Source organism: Lissotriton helveticus, chromosome 12, assembly GCF_964261635.1.
Source record: "Lissotriton helveticus chromosome 12, aLisHel1.1, whole genome shotgun sequence".
In the NCBI taxonomy this organism is placed as follows: domain Eukaryota; kingdom Metazoa; phylum Chordata; class Amphibia; order Caudata; family Salamandridae; genus Lissotriton; species Lissotriton helveticus.
The window spans coordinates 670,393,196-670,413,046 of record NC_136073.1 but is presented as its reverse complement, the minus strand read 5'-3'; the positions used below and the strand labels follow the sequence as shown (position 1 = coordinate 670,413,046).

At 42.4% G+C, this 19,851-nt stretch overlaps 1 long non-coding RNA gene across 1 annotated transcript; it reads left to right on the top strand.

Annotated features, from left to right (window-relative positions):
- The first annotated feature begins 437 nt into the window (after positions 1-437).
- LOC144798699 (uncharacterized) lies at positions 438-18,178 on the top strand. The gene is made up of 3 exons (XR_013603618.1): positions 438-574; positions 17,873-18,000; positions 18,110-18,178. It is a non-coding gene; the product is annotated as an uncharacterized LOC144798699 (long non-coding RNA).
- The last annotated feature ends 1,673 nt before the right edge of the window (positions 18,179-19,851 follow it).

The window sequence follows — 19,851 nt, the reverse complement described above, 5'->3', positions numbered from 1 at the left end:
AACAAGTGTTGTCAATACTGCAGTGGATTGAACAGAAGACAATCACGAGGAGGCTATCAGCGGTGCCAAATAAGGGGATACAATGGCAGGGTGGCGAGGAATGTAATGCCACGTCTGTAATTGTTAAATGCAATGGTGTTGTCTGAGCCCCCGGATGTGCACTTTGTATCCTGGCTGCTGTAAATACAAATGTACTAGACTAACAGCATCAACTGATGTTTTCACACTCACCCTGAAAACATCAGTAGTCTTCTCAAATGAATGCAAACATGCATAGAATGTTGATAGGAAGTATTGTCATTGTTGATTTCCCAATAACATTACGGTACTGTCCCTAAACAGTATGAGCCTGAGAATAGCCAGCACTACAAGTACTGGAATGCTAGCTGTGTTTAGTAAAGATCGTGTATCAGTATGCTGAGGAGTGTGCTCCCAGAAGATGCAGCAGGAGAAGGCAAGCAGTCAATAAAATGTAGTGTCTGGGGTAGAACAAGTGCGCAGAGCAGCAGCCAGTGCACCTACCATAACTGGCCCCTTGTAATACAGCAGACGCCGGAGACCACCAACACTTAAGGTATGTGTATAAAAGGCATTGTTTTATTTTGTAATTTTTACCCTCTTAAAGCTGTTAGGTCTCTATGACATAGTACTACAATAATAACTATATGCATGCTTATTTTACATTTATTCCTTGTCTAAAGATTTTAACAAATACCAGAACTGCCTTATAGAATAAAAACAAAATCCATAGCTACTTACATTAAGAATAGAGTGTGTTTCATCAGTGTGGCTGTTTCCCCTCTGCGCCATGTTAACTCTGTAGTCTTCAGGCAAAGCCTGTTTACCCGCAAAGATATAATTAGGTGCTCCAACAAATTTCAGAGTTCAAGTGTAGTTACGTCCCTCTTTCAATTTTTTCTCTGCACACTCCCAAGGTGTTAAAAGCGTGCCTTAAAAAAGTCATACTTTCACCGACCTCTCCATATCTAAGAACATCATGACTGTGCATATTTCCAGACCCTCAGCGCCACTTTTTGCAAGACTCTCATGCTTATCAGTCCATGCCAGCTGTCTCCCACGTAGAAGCGTCTTCGTGTCTTTAGGCGCTGAAAATGTTACATCAGCAAACTTACATTTTTGGTTTTGCCGCTCTTATGAAACTCTAGTCCGTACCGCTCTTTTTGGGCTGAAAAAGCATTTTTTCTTCACCAGGTTACAACTCCATGACTGATTTGCCGCCTTTTGTGGAATTTGCACCATCCAGCCCTTTCTGGGCTGTGGTAGTCTATTTTGCAGTTACAGAAATATACCTAGCAGTGTTGCTGAACTCTGTGCATGTTGTACAAGAATGCTATGTTTATCAGTCATGCCCGGCACACTCACACGTGGAGCAAAGCCTGTTGCATAACACAACATTACTTTACTAGTGTCATTTACAACAGAGACTTTCAAATAGGCTGTGCATAATGTTGCCCCAGGGAACTGACAGTCTAGGTTTGTGACAACACATTACCAGGTTAAAGGACACTGCATGGGGCATGTTACGCAGCCCCCATCTGCCCTACAGACAGGTCCATGTTTACCAGCCCTGGCACATTACTCCCACTTAGAAAGAAAACACAATACACAACACCTGTCTTTATGTATTTATTTTATTTTCCTTTTCATGATTGCCATCATTTTGGATCAGAGCCTTTAAAATGTTTATTTTCTTTTTTTTCTTTTAGTAATTGTCACATACATCGTACATTTCAACTTTGGCTGTGCATGATGCTGCAGCATCAACCTTGCATTTTAGGTTTGTGACAACACATTACAGAGGCTAAAGAACCATGCACTGGGCTGATACACAGCCCACACAGTTGCATTACACACAGGCCCCTGTTTATTATCCCTCAAACATTACGTTCCTTTAGAAAGAAAGAAGTGACAATTGCACAACCTGTGTTTTTATTTATTTCCCTTATTTTGGTTTCCATACAGACACCATTTACATCAGCGAACTCAAAAATATTTATTTATTTATTTTTTCCTTTTCATAACAGGAATCATTTTACACCAGGCACTTTAAAACTTAGGCTGTGCAAAATATTGCACAGGGACCCTAGCAGTCTAGGGGCTGATGGAGGACCGTCCACCATGTTACAGAACACTGCATGGACATGTTGCCAACCCCCTGCTGTTGCTTTACAAGATGACCATGTTTATCAGCCCAAATACATTACCACACATGTAAAAGAAATCACAATTGCATAACCCTTGTCTTTATTTATTTATTTTTTAATTTTATTTTCATAAATGCAGTCATTTCACAGTCCAGACTTTTTTAATTTAGGAGGCAAAATTACTGCCGCAGCAAACCAATGGTCTAGCTTCCCGCCTCTTTTAGGACAAATGGCTTTCCGGTCCTCTGCTGACTATGGCACGCCCTTCCGGCTCCTACGTCACTTCCGGGGGGCGTTCCCACCTGTCAAAAATGAATTGTGACGGAAGGTATCATTCCTATACTACTCACCTACATACATCAGAACACTGCTGAATGTACACAAATAATAATTTCTGAAGATACATACATACCTGACAATCAAAGGAGACTCATTATCAATGTGTGCAGCAGACCCCTCACCAGATGTGCCTCATCAAAGAAACAACCAATTACAGAAAGGTCAGGAAAGCATGCCACAAGCTCAACTGTTTTTCCACAATGTTTGTGTTGCTGTTTGCTGCACTAACACTTATTTATCACTGCGGGAAAGGGATTTTATGGCAAGACAAGAGGCTAGCATCATGCATAAACGTTTATTCACTCCTTCTGAGCAGCAACCCATAAAAGCTTCCAAAATAGAACATTACAATTTAGAACTTTCAGGGCCATATTACCAAGATGAAGTATTGCCGCTTTTTCGGAGAATAGCGCAGAGAAAGCGGCGATACTTCTAGCGCCCTATTAACAAGGGCATGCTAACGCCTGCCTCAAGCCCACTTTGCATGTCAGCGAGAAACATCGCTAATGACATGCAAAGTGGACGTTCCCACGTCCAACCTCATGTAAAATGTGGTTGGAGGTGGTAACACCCTATTACCACGGCAGGCGTTGGGAGAAGGAGACCGGCGATAAACTTGTTTATCGCAGATCTCCCAAGGCCTCTGATCAGGTGTTAGGCATTGATAACATGGGGGTGTGGATCATAAAGCTGAATCCACCCCCCCATATTATCAAGGTACACATTAGCGCGTGACAACAACGCTTGTTTTCACGTGCTAATGTTCTCTATCGCCGGCTATCGCCGGATTTAACACCGCCTACGTGTTGCACGTTGATATTGACGCGCTAACACGGCGATAAAATCCGGCGATAGGCGGCAATAGGGAAATGTGCGATGTGCGTTTTTTAACACACATCTTGGTAATATGGCCTTCAGTCCCATAAATACTCTTCATACTCCATTTCCTTCCGAGCTTCTGAGCAGATAAGTATATAGAGTGAGATATGTTATTGTGATGACTTTGGAGTGTTAATTCATTTAATACACAATGTATGGGTATCTTTAATTAAGTTGAGATTTTCTTTTAAAGGGTTTAAGTAGCGTTTATTGTTTAGTGTTTAAAATGCTGGTTTATGGTCATTATTATCAAATTAATATGATTTATACTCTGAGATGTATTAGAAATTTTGGTTGTATATAGCGTCTGGTTATAATATATAATAAGGAGTATAGTAGACTTACTGGCATTTGGGTTCAAATGTGTTTTAGATAGTCTCGCACACGAGGGCAGAAACGTTTTTTAGGCCTCGTGCAGCTTCTCTTCTTTCGAGCGTGAGGAGGTCATCTTAGAACCGACACGCAATCTCATCACGAGCCTCTGAGCCTCTGTGTTCATCAGCATATTGCCAATGCATGTGACGTAGACCGGGGGCTGAAAGTCTTTTTCCTGGGGAATTTGGTTTGTGAGGTGCGTCACCATAAAAACAAATCACCTGAAAGGTGCTATTCTTGCCGGTGACAGATGCAAGCTATTTCTGACGAGTGGCATTTTTGTGAAAAATGAAGTTGAAAAAGGTGGAAAACGTTTCAAAATCTTTTTAAAAATCAGATTGTGCATTAGTTTGAAATAATATTAAAGAGTATAGGGAAAAATATGAAGAATTTTTGGAAAAAGTCATTATGACCGAAAATGTGATGGTCACCTCCAAACAGGAGGAGAGGATACGGAGGATTGAAAGGGAAGAGTTGCAGACAGCTGTACAAGAGTCTGCTAGGCAAGTTTTGAGTAAGGAGAGGGATAGTAGGAATATAGTACAGGAGTCATACTTCTAAATTTTGGATGATGAGGATCTTAATAGAGGTCCTGGTGGGAAATGTCTTAGGAAGAGGAGGCATATGGATGAATCATTCAGTGACAAGGGAGTCCAAGGCGGTTCAAAGAGAGAGGGTGTCCGAAGCGGCACAAGAAGAGGTCAGTTTAATACTGCAAGTGGATTGAACCCCAAAGAGGAGTGGGGATGTCAGGAGGTGGATCTAATGAAGATCTAGATGATTATATTCTAGATTTAGAATATAAAGATGGATTGGTTAATGAGAGTGACTTCAGCACTAATTTTAAATCTAGGGATTCAACAACGATGGTGTACCCCTTTGGAGAAAACATGTTTGATCTTAAGGGAATTAGGCATTGCTAATAAATCAAAATGGGGACGAGTTGTAGGAGGACTTAGATTTGGTTATAAGTTTATTACAAAGTCTGGGTTTTGTGATAGATTTGGACAAAACGGTGATAACTCCAAATCAGACTTTGGAGTTTCTAGCCTTTGTAATGGAACACGGGGTGAGTCAATTGCGCTTACCATAGAAGAAAGTGAGGAAAATATAGCAAGAGGCGAGCTCGATGTCAAGAAAGGAGGAAGTGAGTTTGAGAGAGTTGACTTGGGTAAGTGGCCTGTTGTCATCATCAATTCAAGTGTTTTTTCCGGGGCCTTTGAATTACAGGGTTCTTTAGTGCCTACAGACTTATGGTCTGGTGAGAGGTTTATGGTATTGGGACATGGTGTCTCTGGCGTGGTGTCAAGAGAGGAGTTGATATTGTGGAAGGAAAATTTGGGAGCCTAGAATGATCTGGCTATTTTTTTAATATAGCCAGATTTTGTTCAGGAGACAGATGCAAGCAATTTAGGATGGGAGACATCTTGCCTAGCTCATGAGACGGGTGGAGTTTGGACTCCGTTGGAGAAGGAGCAGCACATAAATGATTTGGAGATTCAAGCAGGATTGTTTGCAATCCAAAGTTACAGGACAGGTTTGAAGGGGAGTTCAGACATATTAAAGAAGGGCAATTTGACTGTGGTAGCATTTATAAACAGATTGGGAGGAAGCAGTCCAAGAGATTGTCAGAATTAGCAAAGGGAAAGTGGGAATTTTGTTTGGAACACAAAATAGGTTTGAAGGCGGAGTATTTGGCAGGGGTTCAGGATGTGATAGCAGATTGGAATTCACAGAATGTTTCAGATTACAGAAAGTGGAAGTTAAGAGAGGACATCTTTCGAAGGATCTTGATTCTTATGGGACAACTGGAGGTGGATCTGTTTGCTTCCAGGTTGACTTATCACTTGTCAAATTAATTCAGTTGAAGACCGGATCTGGGAGCAATAGCAGTGAATGCATTTATGCAGGATTGGAGGGGAGTAAGAGGGTATGCTTTTCCCCTTTCTCTTTGATTCAGAGAGTTTTGGTACAGGGGAGAGATGTGTCAGTTGTTTCTAGTAACTCCTTTTAGGACAACTCAGGCTTGGTTCCCATCAGTGATGGAGTAGGCAATGGAGCAACCGCATTTGATAATGACTTGCAGAGGTTTGTTGTTGGGAGTAGAGAACAAGGAACTTCATTTGGCCTAGTCTGGTTCTCCCAACCTTGTAGTTTGGAGTATATCAGGTGTTCAGGAAGATTCAAGGGGCTTTTGAATGCAGCTTTGGGATTACTCAGTAAGTCATGGGCTCCAGAACAAGGAAGAGGTTTAGAGAGGCTCTGAAGGTGTGGTCATGTTGGTGCGTGGAAAGGGATTTGGATCCCCTGGCGGCAGATGAAGTACGGGTAGCATGTTTTCTGGTGGAATTATTTGAGAAAGGGATGTTTTACAGAACTATAAATTGCTACAGATCTGCTGTAGTAGGTGGACATTTGTTGAAGTCAGGGCTGTCATTGGGTAGGAGTCCTCTGGTATACAGATTAACGAAATGGAAATATCAAACATTGTGGAATGTAGATGTAGTTTTGCAATTGTTAGTGACTTGACTGAATAATAAGTAGGTGGTGAGAGAGTTATCTTGGAAATTGGTGACAATATTGAATCACTGACAGAATATCGACGACAAGAATAGCGACAACAAAAATATCAGACCCAAAATATCGATGTATAGAATATCGAAGTCCTATCTACAGAAAGGTAAGTACAAAAATATCGGAAAAAAATATCATTAACAAAAATATTGTTGTTAAAAATAACGTTTTTTTTAATGTTTAAGAAATAATATAAAACAAAGTAAATAATACATATAATAAAAACAAACATGGTTAAAATGAATTTGAAATGTTTAAAATTATAACTAATACATATAGGGGCCGATTCCGATTCGGTAAAATCCCCTACGAATAGCCGTACGGAGCATATTTCCCGTACAAATCGTACACCTTAAATTTCCCCGTAGGCACGATGAAGTACGATCTGAACCCAAAGCAGATCTCCGCACTAATCGTACGAAAGACCATACGACTTAATAATCCGTACAAATCGCATTCGGAACACGCAGTACGCAATATCCGTACGTATCGAAGCAGCTTTTTCCGACCCAGCAAGTACGATTCGTCACGTCAACACTCTGTACGCCTCTTTTTCTACGGGAGCTCAAAATGTCCCTAAAAGCAGATTTCGACACGAACCGCGTTCGAAATGGACCCCCCGGGTAGGTGAGTACACCCCATGAATGCAGGGGTACGGTGCATAGGGTACGGTGCTTTGGGGTACGGTGCTTTGGGGTACGGTGCTTAGGGGTACGGTGTTTAGGGGTACGGTGCATAGGTGTACGGTGCTTAGGGGTAGGGTGCATAGGTTTACGGTGCGTAGGTGTACGGTGCTTAGGGGTACGGTGCGTACCTCCATGATTGCAGGGGTACGGTGCGTATGTGATTGTGTGGCTCTCTGTATGAATTGCTCATATGACGTTTTCTGTACGAATCACGTTCTCGTTCCCCGGTCCGGATCGTACTTGTCGGGTTGAACAGCAAGTTTACGATTCGTACGGTTCACCGTGAGGGTCTGTATCGTACGGATTTTCCCTTGCTTTTTGTACGGTTCGCAATGATTCAGACGTATTTTTTGCCTACGGATCGTACTACGCGACTCGGACGGATTTGTACGATTCGTACAGAAAGGGCTACGAATTCGAATCGTCGTAAGGATTAGTTTACCGAATCGGAATCAACCCCATAATGTAAAAATAAACATATATATATGTATACAATATAAAATATATCCTTACTTAATAACACTTACAAATAATTATTTTAATAACATAAATTGTTAAAAAACATATTAAAAATTATAAATACATATATATATATATATATATATATAAATATACACATACACCAATAATATAAATAAAAATATAAAAATATATATATAGCAAATTAAAAATTATATATTTTTAATCTTTTTAAAATACATTATACACTACATTAACTAAAACAGTAGAGAAAATATTGGATAGCGGAGGGAATAAAATTACTATTCCTACTCCAGAGAGTGCAACAGTAGTGAAAGTGTTGGATAGCATAGAGGTAAAAATTGCTATTCCCACTCCAGCGAGTGCAAGAGTAGGCAAAGTGTTGTTTAGTGTAGGGGTAAAAATGATTAATCCCACTCCAGAGAGTGCAACAGTAGGGAAAATTTTGGATAGCTAAGGAGTAGAAATTACTACTCCCACTCCAGAGAGTGCATCAGTAGGGAAAGTGTTGGATAGTAAAGGGGTAAAAATTACTATTCTCACTCCAGAGAGTGCAACAGTAGGGAAAGTGTTGGATAGCATAGGGGTAAAAATTACTATTCCCACTCCAGAGAGTGCAACAGTGACGAAAGTGTTGGATAGCGAAGGGGTAAAAATGACTATTCCCACTCCAGTGAGTGCAACAGTAGTGAAAATGTTGGATAGCGGAGGGGTAAAAATTACTTTACCCACTCCAGAGAGTGTGACAATAGTGAAAGTGTTGGATAGCGTAGGGGTAAAATTTACTATTTCCACTCCAGTGAGTGCAACAGTAAGGAAAGTGTTGGATAGCATTGGGTAAAAAATACTATTCCCATTCCAGAGAGTGCAACAGTAGGGAAGGTTTTGGATAGCAAAGGGGTTACATTTACTATTCCCACTCCAGGGAGTGCAACAGTAGGGAAAGTGTTGGATAGCGTAGGGGTAAAAATGACTATTCCCACTCCAGAGAGTGCAACAGTAGGGAAAGTGTTGGATAGCGTAGGGGTAAAAATTACTATTTCCACTTCAGAGAGTGCAATAATAGGGAAAGTGTTGGATAGCGAAGGGGTGAAAATTACTATTCCCACTCCAGAGAGTGCAACAGTAGGGAAAGTATTGGATAGCGAAGGGGTTAAATTTACTATTCCCACTCCAGAGAGTGCAACAGTAGGGAAAGTGTTGGATAGCAAAGGGGTTAAATTTACTATTCCTACTCCAGTGAGTGCAACAGTAGAGAAAGTGTTGAATAGCGTAGGGATAAAAATTACTATTCCCACTCCAGTGAGTGCAACAGTAGGGAAAGTGTTGGAAAGCGTAGGGGTAAAAAAATTACTATTCCCATTCCACTGAGTGCAACAGTAGGGAAAGTGTTGGATAGCGAGGGGGTAAAAAATTACTATTTCCACCCCAGTGAGTGCAACAGTAGGGAAAGTGTTGGATAGCGAAGGGGTAAAACAATATTATTCCCACTCCAGTGAGTGCAACAGTAGGGAAAGTGTTGGATAGCGTAGGGGTAAAAGTTACTATTTTCACTCCAGAGAGTGCAACAGTAGGGAAAGTTTTGGATAGTGAAGGGGTTACATTTACTATTCCCACTCAAGTGAGTGGAACAGTAGAGAAAGTGTTGGATAGCGTAGGGGTAAAAATTACTATTCCCACTTCAGAGAGTGCAACATTAGGGAAAACGTTGGATAGCGAAGGGGGTAAAAATTACTTTTCTCACTCCAGTGAGTGCAACAGTAGGGAAAGTGTTGGATAGCGTGGGGTAAAAATTACTATTCCCACTCCAGAGAGTGCAACAGTAGGGAAAGTTTTGGATAGTGGAGGGGTTACATTTACAATTCCCACCCCCGAGAGTGCAACAGTAGGGAAAGTGTTGAATAGCGTAGGGATAAAAATTACTATTCCCACTCCAGAGAGTGCAACAGTAGGGAAAGTGTTGGATAGTGTAGGGGTAAAAATTACTATTCCCACTCCAGAGAGTGCAATAGTAGGGAAAGTATTGGATAGCAGAGGGTTAAAATTACCAAACATACTTATTTAATTGAATAATTTTATAAATAATGAATATAAAAATAATAAAAAAAATGAATGATATATTCTTCATAAATAATAACAAATAGAAATTAATAATGACTTCATTATAATTAAATTATTTCTCACTCTATTCCCCTATAAACCCACAATGCGCTCCTAAAAAAATAACTAAATTAATATATATTTATAAATTAATCAATTAATACAAATGAATTACCAATTATTAATTTATTAACAATCATTTAATTATCAATACTAATTAATAAAAATGTATCATTACTTCTCACCCTATTCCCCTATAAACCCACAACCCGCTCCTAAAAAAATATCACAATTAATATAATTATCAATTATTCAAATAAAAATGTATTACTAATTAATAATTAATTAACAATACATTAATTATCAATCCCAATAAATAAAACATAATAATTACTTTATCAAAATTAAATTACTTCCTGCCCTATTCCTCTATAAACCCATAAACCTCTCCTAAAACAAATAACACAATTAGTATAATTATCAATTAACCAATTAATAAAAATGTATTACCAATTAATATTTAATTAACAATACATTAATTATCAAAACCAATAAATAAAAAATGTATAATTACTTTATTTTAACTAAATTACTTCCTACCCTATTTTCCTATAAACCCACAACCTGTTAAAAAATAAAACAATTAATATATTTACCAATTAATTATTAATAATGAACAACCAATTAATAACTAATGAATAATAAATTAATTAACACAATTAACAATATAAAATATTAAATACATCAATATGAATCAAATAAAATATATTAGTTAATTATAAACAAATTACTTCCTACCCTATTCCCCTATAAACCCACAACCCGCTACAGAACTAAACCGCAAAATTTACTTAAAAAATAAATAATAACTACAAAAAAATGTATACTTATATTAAAAAATAAATACAATACTTAAACAAAAATATAGAATACATACATTTAAAATACATTCAAAAATAAAGAACAATATTAAACAACTCAATATTTCCTACCATACTATCGATATTCTGGTCCATGATATTCTTCCTTTCGATATTTTTGTACCTCGATATTAAAAACTCGATATTACTGTAGGTCAGAAGAAAGACCTCGATATTGTGTCTGTTTACCGACAATATTATGTCTTATTTCTTTCGGGAGATTTTCGGATGTTCATGAACTGGTAGTGTCACCCGGAATTTTTTCTGCCTAATGGAGTAGTTTTTGAAATCCATAAAAGGACAAAAACTATGTTGGGCTCTAGTTTTTATCCTAGATTTCACAATTTACCTAAATTGTGCCTTGTGAGATGTTTAAAGGAATATGAGTTGAGAATATTGAAGAAGAGATTTGATGGTGGGGATCAGTTAAGTTGTTCGTATCTTATGTAAGACCATTTAAACTGGTTATAAATGCAACAATTGCTAGGTGGGTGAAAGATGCAATAATGGAGGCAGGAGTGGATATGGCAAAGTTTACATCTCGTTCAGTCAAGGGTGCAATGGCAAGCAAGGTTTGTATGACGGGGGTCATCTGGAGGAAATCATGAAGACTGCAGATCGGCTTACTGCCAACACATTCAGGGGACTTTATTTCAAGGCTATAAACAGGGCCACTGGATGTATGCCATTGTGTGTCCGTGGCGATTATTGCATGATTATAGATTTGCTGCATTTGCCAAATAATCCAACATCTACCGCATATTCTGCAGATTTTAACAAAAAACTATTTTGTTTCTAGCTCAGATGGTTCAAACGTTAGTGAAAAGGTAGTGACACGTGTTCCAGCGTGCTGGAAGGCACTTTTCAAAACTTGACTGGTCATCTTTCTGTTGTTTATATCTTTATTTGGGTGTTAAACTGGTACTAATGGGGTGCAACCTAAGCCCAGACAGTGTTACCAAGTTTAAAAATGATGAAATAATAAAGCAACCTTATTACAAAATGCCCTGCATTTTGCCGCATAATTTGCCTTTTGAAGTCGCGTAATTTACTCAGCCCTGCCGCATAATTTGGCCCTCTTCTGCCGCATAATATCAGTGGCCCTGGCTAAAGATCATGTTTAAATTGTATCTTGAAGGACTTTGATAATAACGCTCACCTCCTGGATTGCCATAAAATGATTATTCTTATAGGTTTACTGAATAAAGCATTGCGATTTTGTTAAAGACAAGGAGGCTTGCATTATCCCACCCACCCTTCCCTAGGAGAGAGTTCTGGTTAGGGAATTAATAATTTTAACATGTTCATGGTATGGACAATTTAGGGCCCCATTAGGATGGCGGGCAGATCGCCCCCATCGGGCCAGCGGCAGCCACAGCGGGGGTGATCCGCCCGTCATCCTCTCAGCAATGATCCCCCGCCATATTACAATGGCTGGTGGGTCCGTGGCGGATGGAAAAACCATCCGCCGCTTTTCCGCCGGGACGACAAGTCGACCGGGCGGAAAAGGCTTTAATATGGTGGCGGTGTCTATTAGACACCGCTAGCCATATTAGGATGTGTGCTGGGACATGCCTTTCGTCACAGAAAGGCATGCAGAGTCTGCCTGTGGGGGCCGTTGCGGGCCCCTAGGGACTCCAGGGGGTGGGGGGTGCAGATGGGGGGTACCTCTGGTACCCCCCTGTAGTTCCATGCACAACATGGCAGGCACCGCGCGGTGCCTGCCATGTTGTGCATGAAAGTGCACAACATGCCTTCTTGGCATTGTGGCGGGCGGTGCCGAGTGCACCGCCTGCCACAATGTCAGGAATGCAGATGCGCCCGCCACTGTGGCGGGTGCATCCTAATGGCCCCCACGGGACCCCCACCCATATGGCGGGCAGTCCCATTTCACGATAGGATGGCGGGCGGAAAAAGTCTGCCCGCCATCCTAATGGACCCCTTAGTTCGTAGTACATTTATAATGTTTAATGTAAGTATTTAAGCCACAGATATATGTGTTTTTGTTTTATGTTGCAGATAATTAGATGTGGATAATAATGTGGTGTGGATGGATTATAGAACAGAACGATTGACAGAAAGAGACAAACAAAAAAGGAAGAAAATGGAGTATGAATAGCATTTATGAGACTGAAAGTTCGAAATTGTGATGTGATACTTTTTACAGTTCTATTTTGGAAGCTTTTAAAGGTTGCTGCTCAGAAGTGAATAAATGTTCATTCATAATACTAACATCCTCGCCTTTATTAAAATTCAGATTCTTTTTTCAGGAAACCTATAAGAATCGTCATTCCGTGCCACAACACTTCTATGTCATTGCCCATTTCCCCAGTGTGCTTGGAGCAATTGACAGGACAGAAAGTGCTAAAGCCACCAAAGTAGATTGCACAATATAATCAGAATCCAGACCACTGGCAGTTAAACAATGTACACACCTATTGTGAATCCAGAGGTCACATCATATATGGGTATGCCTTATTTTATAGATTTCATATAATAGTTTTCATCTTACACCAAGGGGTCGATTCCGATTCGGGAAAAACCGCTCCGAATAGCCGTTCGGAGCGTTTTTCCCGTACGAATCGTACCCTGCAACGTCCCCCGTACATACGACGAAGTACGATTCGTACCAGGAGCCGTACTCCGTACAAGTCGTACAAGACACCGTACGACTCTAATCTCCGTACGATTCTCCCTCGGATCCCGCTGTACGCGACATCTGTACGGTTCATGGGTGGTTTTTACGACCCAGCAAGTACGATACGTGTCGGGTACGCACCGTACAACCCTTTTTCTACGGGAGCTGAAAACAGCCGTAAAAGCAGAGTTCGCGCCGAAACAGGTACGGAACGGCCCCCCGGGTACAGTGCGTACCCCCCATGATCGCAGGGGTACGCACCGTACCCCTGCGATCATGGCATGTACGAGCCGTACCCCCATTGTACGATCGGTGTACGAGCCGTACCCCCATTGTACGATCGGTGTACGAGCCGTACCCCCATTGTATAATTGGTGTACGAGCCGTACCCCCATTGTACGATCGGTGTACGAGCCGTACCCCATGTACAATGGGGGTACGGCTCGTACACCGATCGTACAATGGGGGTACGGCTCGTACACCGATTGTACAATGGGGTACGGCTCGTACACCGATCGTACAATGGGGGTATGGCTCATACACCGATCGTACAATGGGGGTACGGCTCGTACACCCCATGATCGCAGGGGTACGGTGCGTACCACTGCGATCATGGGGGGTACGGACCGTACGGTGTGTATGTGTTTGTGTGCTTTTCCGTACAACTCGCCCTTACCTGACGTGGACCGTACGAATTGCGTCCTCATACCCCTGCCTGGATCATACTCGTCGGGCCGTACGGCATGTGTACGAGTCGTATAGTATGTGTACGAGTCGTACGGTTCACGGTTTCAGCCTTGCAATACGTACGGATCACGACGATTCGGACGGATTCACGGAATACGGATCGTACTTCGCGACTCGGACGGACGGGTACGATTCATACGGAGAGGGCTCCGGATACAAATCGTACGGACGTTTTTTTTCCCGAATCGGAATCGACCCCCAATTGTTGATTGTTCGTTTTTGCCTGGGCTTAGAGATAGGTGTCACTGCTAGGTTAGTACAGTAATCAAACTCAGGGACATCATATTCACTCTGGGCATGACATCATTGAACTCCTGAAATATGCTAAATGTTGGTTTAACCCCTATCTGTCTCCAAATTACCTCAAGGGACCTGTAGACCTACAATAAATTAAGTAATTGAGGCACTACAACAATAACAAAGATGTCTGTCTTGGGGTGAAAATGTTGAAGCTTTAATTGATATCTGGGTGGTGTTCAGCCATACAACAGATTAGGGTTACTGTAAACAAACTCGATGGGGGCCTCCATATAGCTGAACCACAAGATGGGTGAGGCTCTTCAGGCCAATTCAAATATCCACTATGAATCCTGCCCTAATGATGCCCATCTCCATGCTAGTAATGGGCATCACAATTTAATGAGGCAGAGCAGTGCTATGTGGTGATCTCTGGCTCTCAAGTGCAGCGGCGTACCTTGAAGTGGCACGTGCCCCAGCGAGCTGGGCCTATGCCCCAGAATGGCTCAAGCTGGCCTGTGGAACGCAGGCCTGGAACTGCAGAGGAGATACTGTGTTCATGCAGAAGTAAGTGCCGACCATCATAGTTTGATCTCTAGCCAGATCTGATGAGCGGTGAGAAGGCATTGGGCAAAGTGTGCTGACATGCAGCCCTCCGAGCTTCACTAGACTTGTGTACAGCGGCATGGCACACTGCAGCTGCCAATCTGTACAGACTGAGGGGCCATGCCCCCCACCTTTTTCCATGCAAAAAGAGTGTCTGTCATGCTGAACAAAAGTCAGCCTGAAAGACACTCTTCTAGTTCAGGTCAGACAGCCAGGAGCTAGACATGTGCTAATTGTGCAGGCTTCTAGCTGACTGAGCGGAACTTTGCAAGGCTGTGGAGTTACAGCCCTGTGGGCGTGACCTCCTCAGCCTGGCAAAAGTGACTCAGGGCCATACTCCTGATGATGAAGGGGAGCACCACTGATTCCCTCGGACCTGGGCGCTTCAGTTTTAAGGCCTGAAGTGCCCAGGGCCGAGTGTCAATCAGTGACACCTCGTCACAGAGTGGGGTGGGTCATCAGCCTGAACAACTTCATCCCATTCTGCGACAAGATTAGAACTGCTGCCTTTCCTCACTGGCTGACCTTGGGCCAACCAATGAGGGAAGGCAGCAGTCCCAATCCTCATGGGCCCTCTGAGTCTTCCCTGTCAGAGAGCTACTGTTGTGGTAAATTTGATGTGGGTTATTTTTGTTTGGTGCCTGCTTCTATGTATGAATGTATGTGTATTTGTTAGTGAGTATTGTGAAAGGGTGTGTGCTGAATGAATGGGTGTGAGTGATGTGTATGTGTTCCCCCCAACCCCTTCCTGGTAAAATTATGGGTGCCACTGATGGCACATATTTTCCGGTGTGAAACCAACATGGGGTAGAAACGTGCTGTGGCTGGTCTCTGTCCTCCAGCCTGGATCTCACCTGACCAGGAACCAGCAGTATCTACTGGCAAGGCAGGTGAGTGGGGCGCGTAAGAGACTGTGCTGTACTGGTGGTGGCAGCCCTGTGATCCATGCCTGATTCAACCGAGGGGTGCTGGATGGGAGCTGGTGCCAAGTGAATGAACACCCCCACCAAACCGGGTGGAGGAGACAAAAGTGGAGTGAAACCTGCTGGGGATCGGCCCTGACTGCCCTCTTTCCCTTATTGGCTGCCGCAAGAGAACCAACTGTGAAGACTCCACGGACAGGGCCTGCAGTAGCTGAGTGTGAAGCAGACACTTTACCACGGTTCATCTCATAGCATGGCAGAGACTAACCTTGTATATCATTGCTCCTGTGGATGGGATAACACGACCTGAGGGTTGTGAGCTATTAACTGCCATTTCCTGAACCGGGGCACTAGAGTATGGTGTCACCTGGCCAGGCTAATCTTTTTCTGCTCCTTGTAGCCTACTGCACCATCAAGCAGCTACTCACAAATGCTGTGCCCATGGGTCTGTGTGTGTCCCCTGCTATCACCAGGGTGTTGCAAGACCAACATGCCAGAAGAATTGGAAAGGTGCTTAAAAGTCTGTGGGTGTACAAAGATGTGACCACTCTGGCATATTCTGGGCGCTGTCAAAATGCGTAAGGATGACCAGAAACAGACCAAACTATTTTTTGATAACAAACACTGTATGAGATCTAAAAATGAAGAAACTGATCCAGAACCATCTTTTTCATGACACTAAATGGAGCCAACACCGGACCAGCAACTGCGAAGCCTGCTGAAGGACATGAAGCCCAGCCTTGCCACAATAGACTCTAAAATTGACACACTAATAGGCTTGACCACATGAAAGAACATTTGGATGAAGACGATAATCACACCGACTAACTTGAGCACCTAGTGTCAAACGTAAAAGATGATGATGACTACCAAAAATATGCAGCTGCTGCTCATAGAGAAAGTTCTTGAGGCCATAAAGGCTAAAAACGCAGACCTTGAGGCATTTTATTCATTTATTTATTCAATGCGATTTTATATAGCGTGAACATTACCCGAAGGTGTCAGAGCTCTTTACAAAAGAACCAGTTGCGTTACATAAGGACTTTGGATTACATAAGAGATATAAACAGGAAAAAACTTGCAAATGTACAAGTGGAGCGAAAGGAGAGAAAAATTGCAAATGTACAAGTTGTAGAATCACTCAAGGAGGAGATACAAACAGATAACCCCTAAAATCACATAGGAATGTTAGTAAGTACGAAGGTCTACTACATAAACTAGTGGTTAGAGTTATATATACAAGTGGAGTGAAAGGAGGGACAAATTGCACATGTACAAGTTGTAAAGTCACTCAAGGAAGAGATACAAACAGATAAACTCTAAAATCACATAGGAATGGTAGTGAGTACAAAGGTCTACTACATATACTAGTTGTTAGAGATATAAATATATACAAATTGCAAATTCACTCAGGATTACATTTTAACAGCGATTAGGCTTGGACAAATATATATTACATATTTACAGAGCAGGAAATTCTTGCCATTGTTCAGCCAGGTGTTCTGGTGGTGTTGCACTCAAGGGTGGTGGTCTTGGGTCTGGAGGGATCCACCGAGTTGGAGATGTCCATAGGGGTAGAAGGCCGGATGAACCTGTCACAATAACATACGATTCATTTGCCTCCTTAAATCCAAGGTTATGGAGTGCTTGGAAACGTTCCTTCCAAGCATGCTGTAATCATTGTTCAACAGGCAGGCGTTTATGCAAATGTTTTCATTAGAGAGAGGACACTGCTCTTTAGGATGGCGCCCTCTGCGGCTGCCCCTGCTCGCACTGTTATTACTCAGTTACTGAACTTCAAAGACTGAGATACAGGGGCATATTATCAAGGACAGGCGATACATTATCGCCGCTTTTATCGGCAGGAAACTGACGATACAGCGGCGATAATGGCCTTGATAATATGCTCTATGAACTCCAATCGAAGCCCATGTTAGATGTGAGCACATCTAACATGGGCTTCGATTGGAATTCATAGAGCATATTATCAAGGCCATTATCGCCGCTTTATCGGCAGTTTCCTGCCGATAAAGCGGCGATAATGTATCGCCTGTCCTTGATAATATGCCCCACAGTTCTCTGACAGGCAAGAGAGATGGGAGAAGTATCGTATCTACATATCCTTATCTCCATCTACCCAGACTTCACTCTGGTGACGCAGGCAGCACTCACAGATTTTCTTCTGTTTCAATCAACCCTGCAGAAAGCTGGTGTAGCGTATGCACTGAATTATCCTGCAAAGCTCCATATCATGATACATGGGAAGACGCACTTCTTCACAGAAGAATTGGGGCTACGCCAAGACCATGCTACTGCCCTTGGATATGCAAGGTGACATCCCGCACATTACTCTTGACTAACTACTGTAGGCACATTTGGTCGATTTTCTTCAGCCCCTCCCCCGGTATGATCCACTATCTATCTTGGTTTGTTGTTTCAGTTGAGCTGGAATACTGGTAGATGGACTGGCATGCTTCCACTGACCTCCCGCTGGTAATAAAGTCTGGTTTAGTTACCGAGAATGGGTGAGTTGCATTTTATTATCTTATATGTTGGGGATGTTGGAGTGAGTGGCTGGGGGATTTGATGTTGCTGGATTTCGGTTTGCCATGTTTGACTGTACACCACAGTTCATGCCGGATGTATGTCATGACAACGCGGGCTTTACCCCGCGCTGCCATTACGACGCATCCATTACAACGCAAGTCGTTACAACGACTTGCGGTGTAGGCGCTGGATTGTGGAATAGTTTCATTTTCTATTCCAACTCCAGCCCACGTAACAGTAGGGAAGGTGTTGGAATAGAAAATAAAACTATTCCTTTACCAAGAGCGACCTCCAGCGCAGGTCGTTGTAACGACTTGCGTTGTGATGGCAGCGTCGTAATGGCAGCGCGGTGTAAAGTCCGCGTTGTCATGGCTGCCTCCCGTTCAGGCCACTAGGACAATGTGCTTTTCAGAAGCAGGACACAGTGCTGGCAGGCTAGAACTGAGTGCTCCACTGACTGACCTTCAGAATGCTCCATAAACAGGACACCAATTACTCACTTGTAACTTGTTAATCTCGAATGTGTGTGGTATCAATAACTCATGATGGCACAACAAGTGTACAGCTACTTAAATAGACATAGAGTACAGATTGGTTTAGTCCAGGAAGTTCACCTCATGGCTGCCACTCGCCACAGGGTACAAACGGCATGACTGGTAGAAACACTTGTCGCTCCATACTCTGCTTATACTTGCAGAGTTGCAGGCATTGTCAGGAAACCGCCCCCGGCACACGCTGCAAGTTATTTACGACACGGAGGGTCCTGCTCCCAGGAACCCTTTCTGGTGTTGACACTCTCATTATTTGCGTATTTAAGCTAAATGTCGACAGAATGGAATTATTTTTCACTCTCCTTATTACCCATAACCCCTAGTGCGACATCATCCATGCCCTGTTGTGGTATGTCATTTCCCGCACTAGGAGGCTAACATGAATGTTATGTATTTTTTCACGAAAGAACGAGGCGAGTGTCTGACGGAAGTTTCTGATTACAGCCTACTTCAGTAGCAGAAAAGGATTTAACAATTTTAAAGATTTCTCTGAGTGGCTTCCAGCCTTTAGAATTTTAAACTCATAGTATTTTTTTTTAGCTAATTTAATTTCTTTGTAATACTTCCCTAATAGCTGACAATGGGTTAACTGACATCTGGAGGGCAAGACACAGAGGGGCATATTACCAACAACTAGCGATAATTATCGCTATGTTGGTTTAGCGGCAATATTTTTATCGCCGAGCTGCGGCGATTTTTATCGCTTAGGAACCTTGCTATTATCAAGGATTATCTCCTAAGCGATAAAAATCGGCCTGAAATGCATGAATATCGCTGAAAAGTCAGCGATATTCATGCATTACCGAACTAATGCTCTTAACCATGTTATCCACCTACCATTGGATAACATGGCTAAGAACTGCTCAGGGCAGGTGTTAGCTTTTGGAGATATTCGCTCTTAGCGCGAATATCTCCAAAAGTTGGTAATAGGAGATAGCGATGTTAGCGACTGTTTCCAGTCGCTAACATCTTGGCACGCCCACTTTGCATGTCATTAGTGATAAATTTCACTGACATGCAAAGCGGGGCCCAAGATGGTCGCTATGTCCTACTAGCTGTCGCTAACTGGTGTTAGCGACAGCTA